Source organism: Telopea speciosissima, unplaced genomic scaffold, assembly GCF_018873765.1.
Source record: "Telopea speciosissima isolate NSW1024214 ecotype Mountain lineage unplaced genomic scaffold, Tspe_v1 Tspe_v1.0907, whole genome shotgun sequence".
NCBI classification, from domain to species: domain Eukaryota; kingdom Viridiplantae; phylum Streptophyta; class Magnoliopsida; order Proteales; family Proteaceae; genus Telopea; species Telopea speciosissima.
Window position 1 is genome coordinate 1,137 of NW_025318243.1, and position 8,890 is coordinate 10,026.

Below are 8,890 nucleotides of genomic sequence, written 5' to 3' on the forward strand. Positions count from 1 at the left end.
GATTTATTGCTTGCAGAGAGCAGAGTTGATTTTTTTTTTTTTTCATTTTTTTATTCCTTTTTATCCAAAGGTTAATTTTGGAATTAGCCTCACATATACGCCGTGAGGCACAGAGTTGAGGGTTTGAGGCAGGCCATGAAATTTGACAAATTAATAAATCCATGCACAAGGGTAAAAGATTACAATCTAATTGACTCACAGCCCACATACTGGTTATAGAACCTCATCCCATTCGCTGAACACAAAGGAAAAGAGACTGAACACAGCAGGCTTCTATGGTACTATTGCAGAGTGGACTCCAGTTTACTCGACATCCACGTGTGTATTCACTTCAACAACAAATTCTATGTATTTGCAAGTTAAGTAACTGAAAAATTAGGATGGTGAAAGTTAACAGCTACCTGTTAAGAAGGAAACAGGATTTTTGACTGCCATGAGACAGCTTCCAAATGAGGCAGTTCCCCTCTTACTTTTTGAATGCAATGCTCCAAAGTAAGCTTTTTCTCATCCATATCCTCATTGGAGACTGTACCTTCAGCTAATTTGACAGCTGCTCGTTCAGATAATTGAAAGCTATCTCCCACACGTTGCAGCTTCCTAGCAGTTTCTTCATTGCCAATCTTCACAAGGGCAACCAATAGAGATTTAAGCTCATGCTGTGCACCAGAAGTTAGGGTCATTCCCTTTAAGTGTTCCACCAAAGCCATCTCCTCACCGGGGCTGCATTGCTCAGATAATCACACCATGAGAAAAATGTGGCAGAAAAAGAACTATATTCAGAATTCAAATTTAAGTAAAAGAGAAAGGAAGCATGGAATAAATAGTCATAAATACCTTCCAGCACGGATTTTTCCTCTCTTCTTCTGACGCCTTGTTTCCCATGCCCTGCTAGCTGTACTTGAGGTTGTGGAAGCCCTAGAACCCCTCCTTGTCCTGTATGGTAAGTGGACGCATGGAATTACGTCAAGGCTTCCTTGAACAATACATGGAAATTGTAACAAATAGTGGGAAATAAAACCCAGCATAAGCAGAATAATGGGAAGAATATAAAAAAGGAAAATAGACCAAAACAAACCAGCATATGTTGAAACAAGGTCAACATGACATCAACCTTGCAATGAAATAGAATAAGCACATGAAACAAATGAAGGTAAGCATAAAGCAAATTCCTTGCGTTGTTTGCAGAGTCAAGTCGGTCACTTGAGCCTTGAGATATGAGACTTCCAGTTTTAAAAAAAAAAAGGGCGTACCCAGTGCACAAGGCTCTCGCCACTGCGGGGTCTGGGAAGGTCATAATTTATGCAGCCTAACCCCTGCTTTCACAAAGAGGCTGATTCCAATCTCGAACCCGTGACCACTTGGTCACAATGGAGCAACCTTACCGTTGCACCAAGGCCCGCCCTATAACATCAAAAACATTTTGTAATCTCAACAATGTGGGCATAGAACATTTAAAGGAAACATATAGCAACTTAAAGGCAACAAATATTGATAACATAGATCTTTGTAGGAATAAGGTTTTTATGTTTAGAAATACCAGATGCATAAATTTTTCCATCAACCATAACATTCAGCTCGGTCTACAACTGATGAAACCATAACCCATAAGCTATATAGAAACTGTAGTCTAAACCAACCCCCCAAAACCAAAAAAAAAAAGGCAAAATAAGAAAATAACCGAACTTTTTTTAACTTCACTCCCAACACTAAAGTAACATTGATTCAGAAGCGAACACTAATGTCACACAACACATGCAAAAGAAATAATAAGTGAAAGCTGTGCAGCAAAAGAATAAGGAGGAATACCCAGTTGTGTAAGCACTCATTCCACTGAAATTACTGCTAGTATCTGAAGCAGTTTCATCATCAATATCATCTATTGACCTGTCCTCCAATTGAAGCTTAGCTGCAAGGAGTAATCTTCTCTGTCAAACAGCCAAGTAGCGTGCTAAGTACTTCCCCACCTTCTCCAGTCCTTCCTCATATTCAGAAATCAGTGTTCCGGCACATTCCAAAGCAGCAAACTTCTCTTCCAAGATCAAATCCTCTCTCTTTTGCATAAACCCAATTCTCAAAGCATCCTCCCATTCCCGTGCACTGATAAGGAACTGGATTCCGCTGGCAACATCTTCACAGTATTCAAGAGCAATTTAAGCGGCCTCTGCTGGTTTCCCTAGTGCTTGAAGTTCTTCACATAGCTCCTTCGCCAGTCGTAGAACCTTTTTCTTCCCCAATTTGAGGAAACCAGATACAGTAAGCACCCCTTTCCAATGACCACAAGCACGATATGCCTTCAGAGCCTTCTCCAAAGAAGAGCATAAATAAGCTGTAGCAGCATCTTCAAAGCATTTTTCACCATGGAGACGGTCTCCCCAGGCTTCGAGGATTTGTGACCTCTTGAAAGGGTCAGTGAGCAGTTGAAGTCCAAGTGGAAAAAGTTGAGGGTTATTTATCATGAGGTTTATGCTATCTTCATAATAAGCATCACCTGCTAAGACTATATTTTTAAGTGCACTTTCATATCTCTGCAGTCTGAGATCAACTGTATACTTCATAATATGGGGTGGCATACATTCCAGTCCCTGCAGGAAAGGAAGGAACTCCTTTGGATCCTTTTGAGAATTCAATGCCACAATAGCTGCAAGATTCAGATCGTAAAGGCCTAATGCAGCCTCATAAACAGCATCATAATCTGTTAACCACAACAGATGCTTCAGAGCTTCTTCTGCAGAAGGATAAGATTTTCTTCGGGGATCATCAGCTCCCAGTAGTTCCATTTCACGGATCACTTTTATCCTCTTCAGGGCTTCCACAATAGAAGGAGGTTCACTGCGAGCCAATGTGGTCAATATGCAAAGCTCTCTTGCAGGACTTTCCGGTACCTGATCCTCTAGAGCATCCCGTATTGCCTGCAAAATGGAAGAGATCTTGCTGTTTGCATTTAATCCATCAACATTTCCCGCTTGTATATCTTTGTTGGCCTTCAGGTAAGGAAGGGACATAATGTTCCTGTACAGCGTCTCTGTAACATTTTCATTCTTTATCGAACAAACAAACTCAGTTATATAACTCAAATTCTTTACCTGTCTGACAAACTCATTAGCACACAGAAGAAAGTTTTGCCAACCACAGTGGTCAACAAGGATATTGAAATCAATCCGGCGTCTCCTTACCATAAGAAGAGCATCTCTGAAACGCCGGTGGACCACAGCATTTACAATTGATGCCAGGACTATATTTCTTGGATACATGCATTCTAGGTTTCCACGAGTTGTTTGTAATATAACAGCAGCTTCATCTCCATGGATACCACCAACCACCTTGGCACCCCTTTCCCAAATATTTATATAGTGTCGGTTTTCTTCTCTGTTTCTGTTGCCAACTTGGATGAAGTTCCCATACTTTGCTTCCAGATTTCCCTGCAAAATGTCATCCATGTCAACGATGAAAAGTAAATCCTGTTTAGTTGTCAGAATCAAGTGAGTGATCATTTGATCAGCAGAGTTTGAATAAAATGAGAAACCACTGCAATTGTTGCATAATATCCTGCCATTGACATGTAACCTGCCATTATCATCAAGCCCAAAGGGCAAGGGTTTTACTATCCCATTGTCATAGACAGAAGCTACACTCATCCAAGGGCAGGATGATGAGAACCCAATACCATATTCAAGCTTCTGATGGTACGACTCTGCAAGTACCCCTGTGATGCCCAATTTTGAAGTATATTCAACAATTCTTCCCCCATCTAACTGAACAAAGGCCGAACCACCCTTAGCAGGGTTTGGGGAAATACCAATTACTGGTCCCTCTAGGGAGAGTTGACAAGAAACACTTGCACCCCAACCTGAGGAAGCCACTAAACCTGGGACACAATCCTCAGAGCATACAAGCTCAATCTCCTGCAAAGAGTACCCATGCAAGCACTTTCCCTGATGACTAGAAAGTTCATCCTCACTGGAGTTAGTATCACCAGAATCACAGTAAGAAACACCAAGAAGTATATGTGAATCCAACCAAATGAGATGCTTCAATGATCCAACTGTGACCTCTGAAAAAGAAGTTTCAACATAGAATTCTTTCCCCTCCAACCCTTCCCAAGTTTCAGGAGGAGGAAGCTCTACAATACACAAATTACCATCCGACAATCATGCAGCCATCTGGTTCTTGGAGGATTTTGAAAAGAAAGTCATGTCACAAACAGCAGTCGGAAATTTCAGGTTGAATAAATACATAGGAGGTGGCATGAGTGATAAAGCAAATGGAGTTATCAATAACCAGTGCGACTGAATTCTCCATGACGGCGGTCGTCCAGACAAAGTTGTAGGTTGTAATCTTGCCAACAAAAGTCCAAGAGATCATATGCAATGGATTCGTAGGATCCCACATGAACTTTACCCTGTCCCTGTTAGGGTATCTTATCTCCTTTTTCAAGTACCAATGATTGTTACTGAAAGACCAGATGTTAATGGCATCATACTTTTCACATCTGACAACAGCTCCAAGAAGATCTGAGCTGCAATTCCACCTTAGCACTTCTATTGTTGCATCCATTAGCTCATTGGTGCTAAATGAGCTTCTTTCTAACCCATTTCTCTCAAAAAAAAACAACCAAGGGGCCCTTCTTATCAGCCTTTCTGTCAAAGGTAGTTGCCACTTTTGCCCCAATTGGCATCCAGTCCAATGCTGCTCCCATGAAAGCTTTTGATTCCGAAACAGCATGCAATGCCCCAGAATCCCGCTCCCAAATCCAAAGCTTTTTTTGTGAAGAAGAAGCATCATGAGCTTCAGTTACAGTAGCAAAGTATTTTCCATCCCCACGCCAGGTAATTGGAATTTCAAATGGATAAATGGTAGAATCAGTTTCATCACCTGAATTAATAAAGTAATAAAATTAGAAAGAAAAACTCGATTAGTTCAGGAGGATGAAAAAACTCCACCATTTGCACCTCTTGCACAAAGGGATCTATCATATGATCCATAGTTGAATGGGGCCCATCTGCAAGATGCCCTAAATATGACAAACATAACCAACCAAGTGAAATGCATTTTTTTCTGGAATGTTTTGCCAAAGTTCTTCTCAATATCTAACAAGTAGGAAGGTCTAACTAAGAGATTAGCACAGAATGAACTTTGGCCCATGACCCCTACTAAGTAGGACCCGTTAAAAAGTTGGTTCCAATCCCCAGATATGAGATGTTTGTGCTGAGAGAGTAAGGCTTTCTCAGTCTCCCACCTGAGTATGCCACTAAGCAGAATAGCAGATACAACTTAAATTAATGACCACTCGCTGCATGCATAGAATATGAATATGAAGGAATAAGCAATTAGGGATAGAAGTCCTTACGTACGTCAACATCTGTTAAGTGATCGTCAATTGTAGTTTCATACAACAGTTCCCAATCATGAGTCATAACCAGTATCTGCCCAAAACCAGTTATTATAGCAATAAGAGCTCCATCTGGGCGAGGAGCAATTGACTTGACACCACCCTCCACATGACCAACAACTTCAGCGGCACTCCCATCCCCAGCATGCAGCATCAGATAGCCATTAGAAGTTCCAATTAGCAGAGCCTCTTTCTCCATTAGATAATCCAAAGCAGTAATACTATCCCCAGGCTCCAGATCCACAGGCTCATTTTCCATGGGTAACAAAGTCTGGATCCATGGCTTACCCTTCTGCTCAAGGTAGCGAACAGCATTAAAAGGAGAAAGCTAGAAGTTGGGGTTCATTCAAACAGATAGAAATAGAAGCTAGGTTATCAAAAAGACAAACATTGCAACAATAAATTCTCTGAATTATCCTTTTTTTTATTAAGGCTTAAAATCTTGGCCAAGCCACCTCAGTTTCAACAATGGCACCATACAATAACAAACTGATGCAGAACTATAGTTTTACATTAAAGAACTAGGGACGATTAGCACTCCATAGCTAGGGTTTGAATGATGGGATTGAAGGGTGGTGGTATGTGTTAGGTTCTTATATACTGTGGTAATAGTAGATAAAAAACAGAAAGAATGTAGAAGAAGTAGTACAAAAAAGAGTAATACCAAGGGTTTGACAGGAAATTGTTTTTTCCATAATGTTCCAGTGACATGTACAAAGAACTTCAATTCTGTTAATTAACTCCATCCATTTAATTTGTATTGATTCATATCAATCTGAAATAATCGAATGTAAATTCTTAGTCTTACGTCTCTGATTCCTGGGTTTCTGGTTATTTCCAATTTGGATCCCGGTTTTTTCCAGTGTTCCAGTCTATCAGTATAGCCTCTGTTTTTTGAGGCCTTGTACAGCTGCTTTCTGTAGGGCCTCTTAATACATTTTCTTCGACATAAATTTACCCCAAAAAATAAAAAATCTCACGAATCCACACAGAATATGTACATGGAATTAAGAGGAAAAAACACTTCGCTCATAGTCATTACATTAGTTGGGGTAAAACCTCACTTACAATTGCATCTTAAGAAACACAAGAGAAAGTACTTAAAGCAACAAATCCATCTCTTACTTGACACTTATGGCATTTTTAAAAACTCACCCCATTATAGCCCATCGAAATTGCATAAAACAATGCAGCAACAAACCCTTAAGCCAACTAAGCACAATGGCTGCAAGCTCACTTATAATTAATTATGATAATGTTTCCACTGCATAAAATCGACTTTGATGGACAATAACCTCCACACTGCTCAATCCATAAGAACACTGTTTTTGGCACTGACTCATCACTCGTCATACCTAAACTAATGAGATGAATCCCAACCCTAAATGCTCCTTGGTTGCTGACGGACCAAAAGTCTTTACAAGTAAAAGGGAAAAATAATAAAAAGAGCCAACAAAAACTGCTTGGGAAGTCTGTAATAGTGGTCTGTGCCGCTCCGTATTTCAAATATAGTTGCTAGGCGAGGTAATGGCAAATTCCAATACAAACGTCATATAGATCCATCCAAAGTTAAAAGGTCTCTCAAACAGTTGGACGATAAACCAACTATTCGCGAGTAAAGAGAGACATCAAATACGCATACCTGAGGCAAAGGAATCTTCGTGATGTATACTACGTTGGCCGAAGAAACTAAGAACAAGCGTTTCCGCTCAATGTCGAAAGCAGAGAATAGCAGAACTTCCTCTTCCAATTGCAACTCTAGCTTTAAAGAAACATCTGAATAAAGTTTCAGGTTCTTCATATCGACTTCTTTGGAATAAGAAAGTTGAGGAGTGGATAAAACCCTAAATGTCGGTAATCTTATGAAGTAAAGCTGAAACTCGTAAAAGAAATGGAGACAGAAAGGTAGTACTCGAGCACTACTCGCCAGCGTTTCTCCACTGGCCTCTGCGATTTGTTTGTTTGTTTTTTGAATGCTAAACGAAGGAGGTTTCAGAGCGGTGGGATTATAGAACATGCTCAAGCATTTCGAGTCTTCTGTGATTTTAGCGCCACCGGTGGCGGAACGACTGAGATGGATAGAGTCTGAAACGGATTTAGAGGAAGAGGGAGTGAAGGGAAAATTCCTGCTAAGCCCCCATAGACATTTACAATTAAATCGATCCGGTTTCAGTCTGGATGAATCGGTTTCGGTTGGGTACTATGCCGAATCGAAATCAAACTGTTAAATTGAAGATCCATTCTAATCAGTCTGATACCAGTTTCGGTGTTATTTTCCAAATTTATCCGATTATGGTGTGGATGAATCGGTTTAGGTGTTTCCTATCGGTTTTATTCCGAATTTTGTTAGCTTTTATTTTGGTCGGACCATTTGGTTGTTTCGAAGTTTTACTAGTCTTGGGGGGGAGAGGAAATCCAATTTTACCCGATTGTTTGATTTTGATTTGACCCATTTTTTGGTTCGATCAGTCTTGATCGTCCAACTAATTTGGGTCGGATTTTGACACCCCCGATATTAGAGATATTTTAAAGATAAAAATCCTCAACAATAATCATTATTTCCTAGAACTTCCCCAGCTCCCCCCCCCCCCTTTATGAAGCTTCAAATTGTAGAATTTTTTATTTTTTTCTCAGCAATTTTTTTGTTTCGCTTCATTTTGATAAATAAATAAATTTATCGGTGTTAATAAACGGATTTCTATTATTTTTTCTGTTATCCCAACAAAAAAACACACACATACACACATAAATTGGGAAATTTTAATAATTCTAAAATGTGTGTGTGGGGTTCTATTTAATTTTGGATCAAGCCAATAAACCAATAGGATTTTAATCGGTTTAAAATGGTTGTTATTAGATTAGAATTTAGAACTGGAAATCTAATTTTATTGAGAGTGTTTCCTGTCAGAGAGCGTCCGCTATACCAACAGGAAAACACTCACTCACAAGCCCCCTTTTGAAATAATTAAAGGGGTAGAAAAAGTCATTACACAAGGGAGGAGAGAGATATACACATGGCCGAACAGAAGAACATTATTCCCTAATTTTATTATTCAGAACTAAAAACCATTATTCTGGTGATGAAGGATATGGCGCTATTTGGCGTGATGCAATTGGGAAAGTACACAGTAGGTGGTGCCCAGGAAATCAACATTCTAGTGATGGAGTTGTAGGCTATTAGATGTGGTCTCTTTAATGCACGTGCATTAAACCTACCACAGGTCCGAATTCGGACGGACTCGCAGTGTGTTGTGCTGATCAATGGGTCATACCAACGACATTGGTATGTTCTTGGGCTGGTAGAGGATATTCATGGCCTTCGCGATTGTTTCCGAAGTTGCGATTTCTCATAAAATGTTCGATAGGTGAATAAATGTGCTGATTTCCTTGCAGGTTTTGTTCATTCTTGTCAGGAAATTAACTTGAGCCCTGATTGCCTTCCAGTGACACTCTCTGCTTTGATACGAGAGGATGTCAAAGGGAATAAATTTGTCAGAATGT

The 8,890-nt window shown here is 39.9% G+C and overlaps 1 pseudogene; it reads right to left on the minus strand.

The window, feature by feature from the left end:
- Nucleotides 1-401: 401 nt before the first annotated feature.
- LOC122648373 lies at nucleotides 402-7,190 on the minus strand (annotated as a pseudogene).
- Nucleotides 7,191-8,890: the final 1,700 nt, after the last annotated feature.